Source organism: Balaenoptera acutorostrata, chromosome 1 (assembly GCF_949987535.1).
Source record: "Balaenoptera acutorostrata chromosome 1, mBalAcu1.1, whole genome shotgun sequence".
Lineage (NCBI taxonomy): Eukaryota > Metazoa > Chordata > Mammalia > Artiodactyla > Balaenopteridae > Balaenoptera > Balaenoptera acutorostrata.
The window spans coordinates 158,010,600-158,026,732 of record NC_080064.1 but is presented as its reverse complement, the minus strand read 5'-3'; the positions used below and the strand labels follow the sequence as shown (position 1 = coordinate 158,026,732).

The following is a 16,133-nucleotide window of genomic DNA, read 5'->3' as shown; positions in this document are numbered from 1 at the left end:
TTTCTAAATCCAGTGTTTCTCAAGAGGGTAGCAGGAGTGGATTATCCATCAGGATCTGATGGATAAAAGTTGTCTCTTTTCCTTTAAGCTACCATTTGATCAGTACTTACGTGTTAGGTGTTTTATTTATGTGGCTTCATTAGCATTCCTAAACATTCTATGCCAGAGGTACTATTATTTTCACTATTTTATATAGATGGAGAGACTGAGGCACAAAGAGGCTGAGATCACACAGGAAGAAAGCATCAAGGCCAGGATCTGACCCCAGGTCATCTCTCTCCCCAGCCTGTCAGTTTTGCTGTACTGTTTCTACTGTGCTAGCCTGAAGATCTCTGTGTTACTGGTGTATGCAGAACTACTAGGAGTGTGGAGGATGCTTGGTGGTAGATGGGGTGTCACCAGTGGGGGGAGGCCATCCGACTTTATTTTTTGTGGACCTAAATCCATTCTGCTAGCATTCACAGTCCCATTATGAATTTTCCAATTAAAATTCACTCTTTATCAATAAATATTTACCACAAGCCCTTGGTCAGGTACTGGGGATACTGCAGACAATAAAAGCAAGCCTTCCTTGCCATTGGGGGATTTATAATCTGGTGCAGTGACAAGCAGTGAACTAAAGAGTCACCCCAAGGACCACATGGTTACAAACTGAGAAAGGGCTGTGAAAGAGATGAGGATGGGTCTACATGAGGATTATCAAGGAGCCTGACCTAGTCTGGAGGATCAGGGGCAGATAATCAGATATGGAGGGAGAGTGTACTTACCTAGATGAAGAGATGGGAGGAAAGTCCAGCAAAGATAACAGCATGTATAGACCTCCTAATGCAGGAGGAAGCTTCCTGGACACTGAAAGACAGCAAAAATGGCTGGGGGCACAGCGGCAAGGAGCAACGAGGCTGGAGCTGTAGGCAGGGGTAAAACCATCTACTGCCTTTATTCTCTTATTTCAGACACAAGTACCAAAAAACTTTACCAACATTCCAAAGCCCTGGCTCAATCTCACAGTTCTGTCTTCCAGCAACTAGTGGGCAGATCTCACTTTGCGCCATCAGAGCCTTTTCTGAAACTTTTAAAGGTGGCAATCCATGCCCACTTTCTCCCATTCGGCTCTGATCAGTACCGAGCCCCAATGGAAACTTAACCAATAATCAAAGCATCAGAAGGTATGGTGTAACCAGGGAGTCTTGACGTTTGTGGACCCCTTTGGCAGCCTGCCAAAGCCTATGGACCTCTTCTCAAAATGTTTTTAAAGGTATAAAATAAAATCCATTGGATTCCAAAGGAAACCAATTACAATGAAGTACAGTTATCAAAATGTATAAATATTTTAGATCATATATATATATATAAATGTGTATTAATGTCATAAAAAACGAGATCCAGCAACAAGTCTAAATAACTACAGTCATTTCGAAGTGCTAATGAGCATGAATGTATGTATTTTCAATAACTGTAATGTGATATGAAAATATCTGTAATTTCAGTTGGTGACAAAGCTTCAGCTTGCTAATACTGCAGTGACTTGTTACCTTCATAATTGAAGGGAATGCTAAATTTCAGTTAGCAGTGTGAAAAAGGAAGATTCAGCGTTTTCTCATCCAAGTTCTGGGACCCTCTCTAAATTAAGCCATGAAAAGACAGGCAGAAAGGCAGATCATAGGGGAAAGGCAAGAAGAGAAAGCAAATCATGGTCTTGTCTCCCTATAAGCACAGCTCAATCATTCAACAAATTTTTTCTGTATGCAAAACCCTGAGCCAGATAATGTCAATAGTTGGTGCATTTAGTGTATGAAAGAATGAATGTAAAGGTCTCCAGGTACTTGCTGTGGAATTTGGTGGAGACAAAAATAACTAACTTGCATTACATCCATAGGGGAAGTAGAGAGTTGTTTGTGTCTTTAAACTTTACAGAGTAGCACTTTCTGTATTACTCTGCTTCTTTCAGTGAACATTGTGTGTTCAAGATTTATCCATATTGATTCTTGTAGTTCCAGTTCATTCATTCTAACCATTGTATGAAAACACCTAAATTTATTTCTCTATTCTCCTTTTGAGGGACGTTTAGATTATTTTCAATACTGTAATGTTAGAAACAAATAATGCAGTGAACATCCTTTTATCTGTCTCTTTGAGATTGCATTTGGGAGTCTCTCTAGAGTTTACATCAGGATTTCTTTACAGTGCGCTACTGGCATTTGGCTCTGGATAATTTTTTGTTGGGCAAGGGGTGGGGGGACAGAGTGGACTGCCTGTAGGATGTTTAGCAGCATCCCTGGCCTCTATCCACTAGATGCCATTAGCATCTGTCCCCTCCCCAGTCCAAATCAAAAATATCTCCAAAGTTGCCAAATGTTCCCTTGGGGGTCAAAACCACCACCAGTTAAAAACTACTGGTATATATGCCCAGGAGGGAACTGCTAAGTCGTGAAATATGAACAATTTACCTCTACTAGATTCTGTCAAACTGCTCTCCAAAGGGGTTGTACGAATGTGCACTCACACCAGTTGTACATGAGCCTCCATTTCCCCACATTCCCATGATGCCAAATACTGCTTCAGATTTCAGTAATTTGAACAGTCTGATGGATGAGACTTGGTATTGATATTTATTTTAATTTGCATGCCCATCTTTTTTTTCAAAGATGATAGCAATTACACTGATCTACTCCTTCTTAGAAGCTATACTGAGTCTTTGTTGACAGTCTCCAAAAAGGAAAGGAGCTAAATCTGCTGGGCCAGCACAGAGAATCTGGAGCTGGAATCCGCCTGCTGAGCATGCAGCAACAGAACTGGTCCTCCACCCCATCCCAGACTAGCTCCCTCCACCAAGAAGGCTGGGGGGAGCCCCAAACGGGACACAGCCCTCTGTGCTGTGGGGAAATGTGAGCAACTTGCATCTTTCCTAGTCTACCTGGCCGTGGGAGCAAATACAGAGATTAGAAGGGGTAGGGAGGTGGTCTCTCTTGCCGGGGACAGGAGGCTGGGAATAATAGTACCCTCAGTGTCCCACCCAAAGCCCACCCCAGAGGAGCTGCTGTAGCTACAATGGCTGTGATGGCATTTGTAAGCAGTGGCAGTGGGCAGGTGCAGATGAGAAAGCATCAGGAACAGGTAACTACATGAACAGTAAATGAAGGGCAGCATCAAAGGCGAGCATCTCCCCAAACTCAGGTCACAAGACATCAGGCCATGACTCATGAGCATTGGCGAAGACAGCAGTGAGGATGGTTTGTAAGACCCCACACCCCACCAAGGACAGAAAGAGAGAGGTAAGAGGTAAACAGTTGTGCTAGCTGCAGTAAGGCACGTCCACCTATTGGCTCCATTGTCACACCACCAGATCATCCTTTACTTGTAAGATAGAAGAGGATATGTGGGGGACCCACAGTCAATACGACACATCATTTCATGTGTTAGTTGAGCAAACTGGTTAGACTGTAAATTCTTTAAAGGTAGAGATCGTGTCATATGATCCCTCCATATACCTCACAACAGTTAGCACAAAGCTGGGTTCATAAGTTTTTAATAACAACTGTTGGATCATATTTCTGGGAGCCAAATGGAAATAGTAGCATAAAATGGATTTAATAGCCTGTTGCACACACCCACACCCACACAAACACACCCCTTTTAATTTCCAAAAAATTTGAAGTGCTTTCAACAGTATGACCCCATTTATTTTCCCAAAATATCTATAAAGTAATGAGACAGGTCTGATACACCCACTTTACAGATAGGGTAATTGAGACCTAACACTTTTTATTGACTTGCCCCTAATGGCATATACTCAACACTGAAACCCAGGTCTACTGGCTTCCCATTGAACTACATCCCAGTGCTGTGTGCCCCTTGCATCCTCCCTGTCCCCAGCATCTGGCACCACTGCGGTGCCCCAGACACATCATTGTTTTTGTTCTTAATAATGCAAAACATCAACAAAGGCCACGTCTGACATCAACAGGGTATGGCAGGTGATAGAACATGGCAGGATGACCACTAGGGGTCTGTGAGCACTGAATTGCCAGCCTCCGTGTTCACTGAAGAAAATCTATGGACCAGTGTGTAGCATGTGGGGGAGAGGCAAAGACTGCAGAAAAGATGAGTCTCTGAGCAACAAGAAAGGACTTCAGTGGAGAGTTTTGGGAAAAACTTAACAATCACACCTTGGTGTTAATGTAAGTATATGGAGAGGTCAGGTAGGGCACCCCACGAGTCTGTGAAAAAAAAGGAGAATGTTAAATCCTACTAAAATGGGATTATTGTAAATCCTCAGATGCTGCTGTTCTAAAATTTTTGAGAGGGAGTAATTTGAAGAAAAGTCCTTGACTCTGAGCTTCCACTGCAGGGGCACAGGTTCGATTCCTGGTTGGGGAATCCCGCATGCTGAATGCGGCCAAAAAAAAAAAAATCTTAAGAAAAGTCCTTGAGGAAAAAAAATCCTATCTTGCCAACAGATCTCTCCCTTCGTAAAATCTATGAGCTAAAACAGGACCCATGTGAAGGCTGGGGGCTGTGAGACTGTGCTAAGCTTTATTCTGAGTCCTAAATTGCTTTACTGATAGTAATTTTAAATGTCCCTAGAATCTAGTTGTTATCCCTAGCACCTAAACCAAGAATGGGGGGCTGAGATTAACTGTGGGGAAGTAATACTCATTCCTTCTTTATTAATATCTAAAATAATATCATTTATTAGGCATTATGTGTCAGGCATTTTGTCATAATAATGCTAGGAGGTAGGTGCTATTATCATTAGCATTTTTCATTGGTAAAAACTGAGGTTCAGAGAGGTGAAGTATCTGCTCAAGGTCACACAGCCAGTAGCAGTGGCAGAGCTGGAATTGTACCCTGTCACCGTCTCTAGAGTCCTAATCTTGATGCTACTGTGCTAGGTTCTTTGAATATGTATGTATGTATGTTTGTGTGCATTGAGGTGGGGGAACAAAGTTATTCAAAATGCTTTCTCTTACAAAGCTTACAATGTATGTCCTCAGAAATGTATACTCAACTAAGTCTAGGAGGTTGTTGCCAATAGGTACAGTGTAATAAAGCGGATGGTTAATTTGGTTTTAGAGGATGGGTGACTGGTAACACGGCCCTGGGAGGGCGTGAGCACACACAGATATACAAGAAGAAAACGAAGAGGGCCCGAGTAACAGACTTGGGAAAATAAACGCCCAAATACAGAGGGACTTCGGAGAGAGGACCGAGGAGGTTTCAGAAACCCGGAACCTCCAAAATTGCTCAAGAAAGGCTGCACCAGCCCTGCAGTCGGTCAGGCTGTGAGGAAGGCCTGAGAAATGGGGGAAAGACCTAAGCTTTAGGGACCCGAGACGCTCTAGCAGCAGGTGGCGGAAGGGAGGGGTTCCCGGCACAGAGGCAGCCACTCCTCGGCCCCTCCCCCGCCTGCCCTTTCCTGGTGAAAGGCCCGATTCTCCGCTACCTACCCGCGTAGCACCTCCACTCCGAATACGCGTAGTGTCTCACCTCCCCCCGCCCCCCCCCCGCCCTTTTTAACTCCTCTCTGCCAAACCTAGACATCAGGGAGGGCTTTGACTGGTCCGCTGTGCCACATGGCCAGCCAATCAGCAGCTTGTTACCAAGGTGGGGGCTTCCCAGAGGAGGCGGAGGCTGCGGCACCACCCAGTTGCCAAACTAGGAAAACCAACTAGCTAGCGCGTTTGGTCGCGTTTCAAGGTCCCAGGCAGCTTCTCCGTAGGGACTGAGGGACGTGGATGATTGGCCGGGGGCTCCTCCCTCTGCCCACATCCGGGAGGGAGGGAGCCAAACACCTGCCTGCCCTCACGCCCCCAGCCTCCCCATAGCACCACCCTTGCTGTGCACGTCTGAGTCCGGGCGGCCCGCGCGGGATCAATCTCGGCTGTCCCCGACTGAAAGCCGTCGCCGTTGCCCCCCAGGCGTGTTGAGGACGGGAGAACTGCCTCGCTGGAAGGTGCAGAAAACAAGCCCACCTCACACGTTTGAGGCCGACCAGACTGAGAAGTGAAGACAGGCTGAGATGCTGTGTGCCCCACAGTGACCAAGTGACCAATTCATTCCACATGACCTTGTGGCCTGGGCGGGGCTAGAGTGGGGAAAGCCCCAAGAAGCAGAAGAATCAAATCTCAAGTCCCCTAAGCCCTTTGAATTGGTTATCCCATCAGTAAAATAGGGCTAACAATAATGCCTAAACTGCCACAAAGCAAGGGTCTGGACCACAGGGTTTCAGAGCCCCAGGTCCTGGAACTGTTCGCTCGCCCTGGTGAAGGTGGAAGAGGGATGCAGGTGGGAAAGGGGGGCTACCCGAACAGGACTACTATCTTTGGAACAGCAAAGACCACATTTCCAACCGTAGCTCATTACAAATGGGAGAAAGGATGGAGGCAAATCTACACCCTTACCAAATTCCCCTTTAGCCTTGTACCCAATTCCCAAATTCCCTGTTTCTCTCAGTTTCCACTGTGTAGCCTATATACATGCCTCCTGATCTGGTAATGGTAATGACGATAATATTTAATAACATTTATTGTGTCCTTACAAAGAGCCAAACACTCTTCTAAGTGCTTCACCTATATTAATCCCCTCAAGAATACTGAGTGGGAGCAATTTTTTATCCTCATTTTAAAGATGAGAAAATTGAGGCATTGAACAATTAAATAACTTACCTGTGGTCGCAGAGCTAGTACATGGCAGAGCTGAATTCAAATTCAATCTGACTAGTATGTTTCTACCTAGGGACCTAGGGCCCCTGTGCTCTTGGGGGCACAGACTGCCTTTTGAAGCATCCTGTGCCCCCAAGAGCAGGACCTCCAATTATTTGCTTTCTCAGTATTTCCACAGACTCAGTGTATGGTCTCACCGTATAAAATGAAACTAGATAAAATGGTGAATTTTATGTTGCAGAAGTTTTACCACAAGTAAGAAAGAAAGAAAGAAAAGAAAGAGAAAGAAAGAAAGAAAGAAAGAAAGAAAGAAAGAAAGAAAGAAAAAAGGAAGGAAGGAAGAAAGGAAAGAAAGAGGAAGGGAGGGAGGGAGGGAGGGAGGAAGAGAAAATCCTCCTATCCATTTGCCCAGTTCAGGTCACCATTAAACCAATCTGGAGCATCCCTAAGTGCCAGAAGAGAAGGGGTAATCCCCTAAACTTCACAGTTTTGTTGTGTGTTTCCAAAATGGTTCCCTCTTAGGGCAGATACGAATTTCAAAGTTGGGGAGTGGTGGGCAGGAGTACAGAAAGGAGAGGCTGAGAGCCTGCCCCCAGCTGGTGTAGGCAAAGACTATCCACAGGGCCTGCTTGGGTCTAGAGGGCAATCTCTGTTTCACTTCCCCTCCTCCATTCTCTTACTCCCTGAACCCTGACCTCTAGCTCAGTCCTCCCTACCTCCCCCACCCCCACCCTCACCCATCCTGCACCCAGTTTCCAGGTTCCCAGCAACTTGGGCACACCATCTGCCTCTCCTCCCCCTTCCCCAGGGTCTTAGCTCCTTTTAGTGAGCCCTTTAAATAATTAAATGCCCCAAAGCCTCCCAGACACTGATCCCAGATCCTGGTCTGGGGTGTTATTCAAAGACCAGGAGCTGGGCTGGAGGGCTGCCAACCTGGTCTTCTCTATTCAGCTCCTTTTTTTTTTTTCCTGCTCAGCTGCTGGGTGGTTAATGGGCCTTTCCTCCTGCTTTGGCCCCTCTGCCTGCCAGCCTAGTACGTAGAAACCAAACAAAAAGAAAAAAGCTGTAAGGGACTGATGGGGGTGGGGAGGGAGGAAGACACCAGACCCACCTCCAACTGCGAAAGGGATGGGGACAGAGGGTGGACAGAGAGGGCCAGAGCAGCTTTTCCTGCTCCTCATCCCTGCAGAGGAGCTGGGGCCACTCCCTCTAACCCTGGGGAGCTGTTTGGCCGAAGGGGGAGGGGGAGGGGGATGTGATCAGGGGAGAGGGCTGGAGGTTGTCAATCACTTCGGTGTTTTGGGGCTTAGGCAGCTTCCTCATGCAAATCACCCTAGTGAATTACTGAAAGTTTGATGCAGGCACAAAGAAGCTGCTTCTCTCGCCCACCACCTCTCTCCACTGCACTACAGCAACCCCACCCCTAGCCAACCAAACAAAAGGCCCGAGCCCAGGGTTGCGTGAAGGAGTGAATGGGTGAGACCATCCCTGGTGACGTCCCACCAGACAGATGGCAACAGTTGCCCCACACCAGTTTCAAGCCTCCTTTCATCCTTCTGCCAATCATAAAGGAGAACAGCCTCCATCCCTCCAGAGTCCATCAGCTCCTCAGAGCCCACCCAAAGACAGAATGGGGGTAGGGGGAGGCTGCCTGGGAGCTGGAGGTGAGAGGGGAATGACGTTGGACGTTTGGCTGGAAAAGAAAAGGGTTGTTCAAAGTGCTGGCACAGGGGCCAGCCTGCCCATCTGTTCCCCTCTGGGGAGGCTCTGCCCCCACACTCCTCCTCGGCTTCTGTCCAGCTCTGTGCAGAGCCAGGACCCCTGGGAAGGGAGACCTCAATTTGGGGCAACAATGCTACACTGTGGTAGCTTGGGGCTTTGTGCTTTGAAGGTTTTCGTTCTGTAAAAATCCCTTGACTGGGCATTGTTTTGCCTCTCAAAAAATAGCGTTAAATAGAAAAATCCAAGACCTAACAGGCGGAGAACAGTGAGATCTGGCACTCTGCCATTAAATAATGACGTTTGAGTTGTTCTAGAATAGGATTCTATCAAAATAACCCATGTGTGCTTTCAAACATTAAGAGGCTAGGTGGAAAGAAATGGACCAGGAATCAGGAGACCTGGCTTCCATGCTCAGCTTACATCTGCTTGCTGTATAATTCTGGGAAAGTCATCTAGCCTGTCTGAGCCTCAGTTTCTTCTTCATAAATGGTAAAATCACCCACCACCTCTACCTCCCAGCATCGTGGAGAGTAAGCTGATGTGCAATCCAGTGCTCTATAAACGGGACAGGCTGTGCAAATAGGAGGTTTTCTTTTCTTTTCTTTTCTTTTCTTTTTTTTTTTTTTGGTGGGATCTTAGTTCTCCAACCAGGGATCAAACATGTGCCCCCAGCAGTGGAAGCATGGAGTCTTAACCACTGGTCCCCCAGGGAAGTCCCCCATGGAGGCTTTACTTTCAGTTTCCCCACAGTCATAACTCCCAGGAGGTGGAGTGTTGAAACATTTTTCAAAGTGCTTCACATCTATTATTTCATGAGGCAATTGAGACCAGAAAGGTCTAGGGCAATGCAAAGATCTTTTTTAAAGAGTAGAGGTGAAGACTCCCCTGGCCCCCTAATCTCCTGAATCTCCGATTTTTGTCTCCTTCTCCCTCCACCCTCCAACATCAGTCCAGTCTGTTTTGGGAGGATTAATGGGAACTCTAGGTTAAGGTGCTAAGAGATCTCGATTAATTCAGAATAAAAGGGAATCATTCCTTATGTCTTAAAACAGTAAAAAGGTATAGCATATGCAAAGTTATGATTCTGAGGCCACAGGTCTGCATTCTTCTGGGCTGAATGCCCCTGGTTGCTCTTTCTGCAGAAGAACTGAGCTGTGGTGCTGGGGGTGAGGGGTGAGGGGTGGGAGTGGGCAGAGTCGCTCAGAGCTTAGGGAACAGAGCTCACCACTCTCCTCCTACATGGCTCCATGCCTTGCTCCTCCACCCACCCACCGGGCCTCCTGTTGTTTGAGTTGGCCAAGGTGCCTGTGCTCAGAGCTGTTTGGGCACAAGATAATAAAGGCATTTCTCAAAACATCTCTCTTTCCCGATCCTTGCTTGAGCCAACCTCACCCATCTCTAATCATTTCCATTTGTCTAGCAACTGTCTAAGCACTTATTTATGTAGAATGTATCATTCTATGTAGTTCCATTAATTTGTATTTAATCACATATCAGTGTTTTATATACTGGCATTTATGATTATCCCATCAACATCTTTGGACTGACAACACACTGAGGACAAAAACTCTCGCCTCTGCCCACCCCCCCACACTGTGCTTCTCACAAGGACCCATCTCTGGACATAAGAGAGCCCTTACTCCAGGACACATTGCCTGCCTGCCAAACTGAAAACTCAAAACCATAAAAATGTCCTTCAAGCTGCATGTGCAGCTTGATCTGTGCTAGAGCCCAGATATAGACCCTGGACTCCAAGACCTGCATTGACCCACTTCAATCCCTCATATTCAAATAACACTATAATCTTAACAAGTGGTTTTACATCGTGTTCCGCCCTCCTGGGTATCTTTGAAGCTCATCTCAGGACACAGTGTTCCTTTCTTTTCTCTCCCCCCTGGGGGGTGCCATGGGAAAAGTCATGGGAAAAGCCTATTGGCGACTATGACCGGGAGATTATTTTCCTTTTGCAAAAACAAGAGAAGCCACTGAGACCTAAGCCTCCACCCTGAGCAGGTCCCAGTAAGAAAGGAAGTGGGTCACAATGAGCACAAGGAGTTCCTGTGTTTTGCACAAGAGCTGGGAAGTCAGCAGCTGAGGATGAAGCAATCCATCTGGCTGGTTGGTCTCTATTGGATCAGGATTTCTCCATCCGGAAAGAGGCAAAGGACAAAGGAGAGATAGAGAGAGAGAGCCCTATGGGGTTGGGGGGAGTCCACTGAAATGTATAGACTAGACTACTTGGTTCCCCAGTCCTTCTTGCTCTCAGTTTCATACCCAGGTACTGCATTAAACCCAGAAGCTACAGTGGGTATTAAGAAATACCAGAGGTGATCTCTAGAACCTTCAAATTGAAATATGACACATAAACAAAAAAGAAATTCAAGGAAGACATACACAAATAAAAGATCATATACATGAATAAGCAAGGGAACAGCAACTTCTTCCTATAAAAGTTTAGAGGGCTGTTATAAAATCAATCAAGGCTAGGATAAGTGGCAGGATTTCAGAGGACAGGCAATCTGAGTTTGGACATAAAATATACGTAAGATTGAGATTCCAGACTTCTTACCTTTTTTTGACTATCTGCAGTGTGAACTGTGGCTTGGTGTAAAAGTTCCTGGAATCCAGAAGACCAGAGGGCTAAGGGTGACAGGGGGAATTAGAAGAAACCCTGGATCCAGCTTTGCCTTAGTTTTTATTTCTTTTTTTCCCCCCTCTGTTTATTCAGCCAGTCCTGGATTTGACCCGACCCTGTCACTTACTAGCAGTACGCCTGTAGGTAATTTGCTTCACCTTCCCTGAGTCTTAGTCTCTTCATCTATAGTCTAAGGGTAATAATATCAACCCATGGAGTTACTCTGAGAATTTAATGATATTATACACATGGTGAATGCTCACTAGTGCCATTTATTATTGTGTTATTCTGTTAGCCCATTGCAAACACAAAGACAGAAAAGGATTAAGGAGGTAACATTCCCATTCATTCATTTACAATATTGTTGAGAACCTACTGTATGCCAGGTCCTATGCAAGCACTGGAGATACAATGTAGCATCAAGATATGCAGCCCAGCTCCCAGAGCCAACAGCCTCCCAGGGAGACATAAATAAAATAATCATCCAGATGAGTGGATCACTTCAACTAAAATGGAGAAACTTGAACCGCAAATACTACCCTGCCTTCCTGGGAAGAGTGGCCAGGGAGAAACCCAAGACAGCGTTTGTCTTTGCACCAACTGTCTGGGGTTGGGTAGGTTTGGTGAAGATGGGGTGTACAGTCGCTTCAGCTCTGAGGTAAGAAAACAGAGGCTTTGTTAAGATGGCCCCTTCCACTCTCAGCCTTTGCCTTGAGAAGCAATGCACTCCACTTTATGGCAGGTGAATGGTGGAGGGTGACCCAGCACCACCAGCCCTTGTCATGTCGGCGTTAGAGTCCAGGGCAACCAGGCCTTTGTCCTGAGGTCCCTGTGGTGACTCACACTTTAGACCTTGACCCTCTGCCCTGGGGAAAGGGGAATTAAGGTGGGAAGCTTCTAGACATTTCACTTGTGAAATGACCCTCTGTTCTGACCCAACTGAAGCCCCTGCCCTGCTCTGCTGAGAAAGCCTTCTTCCTCTTTGGGCCCAGTACTGTTTATACACTCTCAGAAAGGCAGGTATCAGGAGGCAGCTGCTGTTTGTGGTCAGTTCTCCCCAGATACAGGAGCTCCAGACCTACCCCCACACTGGCTGCCATTGGTTAACAGGAAGCCAAAACAGACTCCCTCTCGCTGCCCTCAGCCACCCAGCCAGCAAACAAAGAGCTACAGGAAACACCTGGAGGAATGAGCAGCTGGCAAGGGGATGCTCTGCCCAGGAGAAGAAAGGGCTTTCAGGATTAGTTAGGCCAGTGAGGAGCTGGGGGAGGGGCTCGGCTGCTTAATTGCACTTCTCTGGTACCCACCAGCGGCCGACTAACAGCTGAGTTGCTCCAATGCACTGTCACTCCCCCACCACCCAACCACACACACACAGAGGAAAGGGATCATCCCCCTCCAGCACCAGCTTTCCTAGAGCCAGGACAAGAATACTCATAAAGGAAAGACTTCTGAGAGGGCTTGTGCCTCTGCCCCTCTCCTTCCTTCCGTGGCCTCCTCACTCTCAGCCAGAAAGTTTAATCCTCTTCAGACCATGTAAATTTAAACCCATGGTATAAGCGTGAAGACAGAATCCTTAAATGATGCATCAGTCTATGTTATGTGAAAGCATTTTTCCAACAGTAAGTCTCCATTTATTTCCAAACTTATTTATCTAGATCTGCATCCATATCTGCCTACTTATTGCTTATTATTTCAAGTTGTTGTGGTTCCAGTTGTGTGGAACAGATTTAACTGAAAAGATCAAGTGAAGTCCTACCATCAGCATCCACCTAAGAACAAATTTGCTGGTGTGTAGACCATGTGCTGGGAACTGTGATATCTGCAGGGGGACTCAGCTCACAGGGCTCCCTCACCCCCTCTTAGGAAACTCCCAAAGTGGGCAATTTCCTTTCTAGGTCCTGAGTGGGAAGGAGGATTAGAAGAGGGCAGTGAGAAGAGGGCACTTACCCCACAGTCACCTGTGGGCACATCCTTTCATTCAACTGCCAGTGTACTCAGTGTACTAAGACTGTCTCATGCCAAGTTGTGGATGGCACATGGGGGTATAAAAAGAAATAGAACACAATGGTTCCTCCTATGGAGGTGTATACGGTAACAGTTGGAGAGGGGATGCAAGCTTGCAAAGCCACCAGACCTCAACCAAAAGCAAAACATGAAGATGTGCTGACTCTTTGTTATGAAAGTGTAAACAGTAATAAATGACATGTATATATATCATTAAGAGGCTCTGGAGTAAGAAATGTGTTATAAAAGTGCAAGCAGTTTTAAACCATATGTACAAATATTGAAAAGCCCTGAGGTAAGAATGTTTTTAAAGAGGACTAGCAGGATTATTCAGGAAAAGTATCCTGAAGAGGCAACAGGTGAAGGAAAAAACTCTAGAGAGTCACATAGGTTTTTTTGTTTTTGTTTTTTAAAGCTTTATTTATTGGCTGCATCAGGTCTTACTTGCAGCACAAGGGATCTTTCGTTGTAGCGCGTGGGTTCTTCATTGCGGCACACGGGCTTCTCTCTAGCTGTGGCATGCAGACTCCAGAGCGCAGTAGTTGCAGCGCATGGGCTTAGTTGCCCCGTGGCACATGGGATCTTAGTTCCCTGACCAGGGATCGAACCAGTGTCCCCTGCATTGCAAGATGGATTCTCAACCACTGGACCACCAGGGAAGTCCCAAGAATCACATAGATTTTAAACTTGTTTCCACTACCTCCCCCTCTAGTTACTGGTGCTTTGCTTTCTTCATCTGTGAACTTGAGGTAACAATATTTCACAGTGTGCTGTGGACATTACAAGAAACATTCTGTGTGTAAGGCACCAGGCAGAGTATCTGGCAATTGTGGGTGCTCAGCACATGGTAAGTGCTCATATCCTAGAAGAAAGTGTGTCAAAGTCTTTTACAAGCAGTTTTGGGCCGTGATAATTGTCAGAGTAGAGAAACTTGCAAATGTGGACATGGCGGCAAGGAAAGGTGAGCAGGTAAGAATTGACAAGGTGAGGGGTCCTGGTGCAGATAGGCCATTGCACAGAGTATTTGAGGTTGGAAAGACTGGGAGAGCCTTATATTCCCATCTTAGGGATTCAGAATGACAAAGAAAGGCAGCAGGAAGGGAATGGCACGACGAAAATAGTTTGCACTTGCCCCGGGCTGCTGGCCAGGCCAGGTAGTAGAGCAGGTAGAAGGCTGTTGTTTTATTTCAAGTGTGACAGGAGCCCGACTAGGACTCTGTGCTGGCCTAAATGGGACAGAAGAATCAGAGATTTTCCTGTTCCATCTGGAAATGGAAATGGAATGGTGAGAGGTGATTTAGCATAAGTGACTCATTTTACGGATGAGAAAACCAAGACTCAGAAGGCGAAAATGACCAGTCTAAATTGTCAAAGACATCTATTACTAGTTATTTTCAGACCTGAAGCTAGGGCCCCTATTTCCCAACTCCTAAACCTAGAGTTATTTCCACCACCCCACAGCTGGCTTCACAAGCAGACATTGGGAAGAGAATTTCTGTAGACAGCATCAGTGTTCAGGAGCTGTGGAGTCTATTCTCTCTCCTGCCACCTTGGAATTCCTTCCTGATGGCAGCCCAGGCTTTTCTTCTCCAGGTGATTACCTTCTGGGTAAACCCATTTAGGGAGTTAATTGTTAACTAAGGCTCTCCCATATTATGACTTAAAGTGTGTGCACCCCTCTTTAAGTGACATTTACATTTCAATGGCAGGTGCTTAAAGACCTAAGAGCCTGCTAGAGTCAAAGGATTGGTTTTTTTTTTTTTAAGAAGGTGCAATCACAGGTTGGTATTTTGAGCTGGGACCCATCATGGCCGACCCTGAATGGACTTGAGTTTTTCCTCCCATCGCTGATCTAAATCTCTTTCATCCACTAGCCTCTACTCTTGGCCACTTTGACATTCATTCATTCAACCAATATTTACTAACACCCACTAAGCACCAAACACTACTCAGATAAGGTCCCTGGCCTACATTCTAGCTGTAAACTCAGGGTTATAAGGACTAGGGCAGAGGAAAGAACTAACATGGGAACACATGTCCCAGACTGGGAAGGGGAAATGTCACAGAAAAGTTGCCTGGAAGAGATGGTCTAAATCTTGAGAGGCAAGAGTTAACCAGATCAAGTGGGTGAGTAGGAGAGGGGCAGAGCATCCCTGAGTAAAGGTCCAGAGGCCACAGTCCCAGGCACAGGTTAATGGACACCAGTTGAGGGAAGGGAGAGCTGCTTCTAGTCCAGTCCTTGGAAGGGGAAGAGGCCCCAGGTGTGCCCTTGGTTCTATTAGGGATGTTCCTTCTTAAAGATCATAGCCATGGTGACAGCCAGCCACTGATGTCCTCAATGCAAAGCCTCACTGTTAGTATGGGGGATGGGGTCAGAAACTTCTACATCCCCACTCCTAGGGGCATTATAGGTCACAAACTGGCAGCCTAGGCTGATATGCACTTTAAAAAAATAGCTTAACACTTTAAAAAAAATAGTTGCCATCATTAGAATTTAGGGAGATGTCAAATAGAAGTCTACATTTCAGGTTTCTCTTGAAAAATTACAATATCTGGTATAGAGCTAACGAGTGGGGTCTTTTTCTGACAAGGCTTGAGCTGGCTCTCCAAGTTCACTGTGGCCTCTGTCCAGCTATCCTCATTCATTGACTGTCTGGCCTTACCCTCACCCTTGCTACCCACCAAATTTTAAAGGGGCCCTCCCTGCTGGTATATAAAGTAGCCCTTGGTCCAACCTGCCCAGCTATAACCTCCTCTTACCTGATGTGCTCTGGGCAGCCTGTCAGGTTTACTGAACCAGGGTTGAATTAAGGCCGCCCTTGTTTATGGCAATGAGGGTGGGGAGTGGAAGAGCCAGGCTTCAGCTGGGAACAAAATGTCTTGGAGCTGGTGGGAGCTCACAGAACCAGGCTTCTCTCAATCCAAGGGAAATGACTGGCTGCACATCTGGGGTACACTTGTTTGTATAAGATCATTGTTATCCAGGGCCCTGGTAGCCTTTTAGACTAAGCTCAAATGGTTGTTTTTTTTTGTTTTTTTTTTGGCCAGCTCTGCAAAGAAATGGTGCAAAGAGAAGGCCAGAACTCATCACCCTTCCCCTTCTCAAC

At 46.4% G+C, this 16,133-nt stretch overlaps 1 long non-coding RNA gene across 1 annotated transcript in view; it reads right to left on the bottom strand.

The window, feature by feature from the left end:
- LOC103005008 (uncharacterized) overlaps positions 1 to 5,487 on the bottom strand; it is a 48,778-nt gene extending 43,291 nt beyond the window's left edge. Inside the window, exons 1-2 of the long non-coding RNA XR_449663.2 lie at positions 5,448 to 5,487; positions 768 to 849 (exon numbers count right to left, since the gene is read on the bottom strand). This is a non-coding gene — a long non-coding RNA (uncharacterized LOC103005008). The remainder of the gene's footprint in view (positions 1 to 767; positions 850 to 5,447) is intronic.
- Positions 5,488 to 16,133: the final 10,646 nt, after the last annotated feature.